The sequence below is a fragment of the Etheostoma cragini genome, chromosome 22 (genome assembly GCF_013103735.1).
Source record: "Etheostoma cragini isolate CJK2018 chromosome 22, CSU_Ecrag_1.0, whole genome shotgun sequence".
NCBI lineage: Eukaryota > Metazoa > Chordata > Actinopteri > Perciformes > Percidae > Etheostoma > Etheostoma cragini.
Window position 1 is genome coordinate 7,397,130 of NC_048428.1, and position 1,289 is coordinate 7,398,418.

General features: G+C 37.8%; 1 protein-coding gene across 1 annotated transcript in view; it reads left to right on the plus strand.

The window, feature by feature from the left end:
• LOC117938254 (basic salivary proline-rich protein 1-like) overlaps nt 1-1,289 on the plus strand; it is a 15,873-nt gene that overhangs the window by 8,571 nt on the left and 6,013 nt on the right. The gene's annotated exons all lie outside the window — the stretch shown is intronic.

A 1,289-nucleotide genomic window follows, 5' to 3' on the forward strand; every position in this document is an offset into this window, starting at 1 on the left:
CAACTAGTCCTCCATTGCAAAAACAATGCCATTTGTTAGTTTGTGGCAATTTCATTAAATACAGTTTTATTGGAAATATCCAACGTGTGAGCCAGACATATAGGCTAAATTATTGATGCTCTTAAAACATTTTGACTCACCTCTGACCTGTTAATAAATGATGTGAGAAACATCATCCTTGCAGCTGGCCAACCACCTTAGCCTACAGATAAGCCTGGGCTACCTTTTAGAGCATCATTCACGTCAGACTTCAACAACATGCTAATATAAATCTCTTTTGCTCATGGGTGAAAAGCTGGGACATTATCATGGCTTTTCTGCAAAGATTTGAAAAATCTAACTATTATTGCAGTTGTCACACTTCTCTGCTGATCAACATGCGCGGCTGTTGTTCGGGCCACGATGCAAATGGAATATTTAAACGATCTTTTCAGGTCTAAATTAAACAAAATATCCCAAATAGTCTATGTAGGCTAGATTATTTGTCTATGAAGAGCATATTTATATATAGGCATAGTAAATTAGGCTCACTGCGCTGCTTGCATACTGGCCAACATCGGCGAGAAGTTAAAGAAAAACGTGGGAAGATTTTTATTATAATATTTCTATGATCAGTCCAATTGTTCAATAGATGAAACAAACGGTCTGTATCCAATCAACCAACAAAGCCAAGTCAACCAAAAGCTGCTCACTGCTACTATCTTCAGTCTTAATAAATTCATTTACAGCGAAAATATTGGCATTTAGCATCAGGGAATTGTTGTTGTTCGGAAAGTCTAAAAGGTAAAATACCCAGAAAACAACATTGGTTTATAAGTGTATAAATCTCATATTTTCCATGTAAAAGTCCTTTTGTCAGTGACAGTAGGTCTATCTATCTATCTATCTATCTTTCTATGTTTTTTTCAATTCAAAGGGGCTTTATTTTTATGAATGTTTAAATAACAATGTTGCCAGCCTAAATATCTGGACAGGACATGATAAACAGGAATATGAACATTACCAAACAAGAAGTTTGATTCATATCTATCTGTCTATATCTATCTCACACGTCACACATATCACAACATCAAGCACATGAACACACAGTCTCTGTGCCAAATGTCTGCATTTCTTTCACAGTGTAATTACTGCAGTAGGCCTTATGCCTTATGTGTGCATGTCAACATACAGTAGTAAAGTTTCACTTTTCTCCACTGAGAGCCGGAGTGAGACTTACCTCCAGAGTCAGCGGCTTTCCAGCTGAGGAGCCAGGGTCAGTGCCAGGTGGGACGCCACTCTGGGACGCT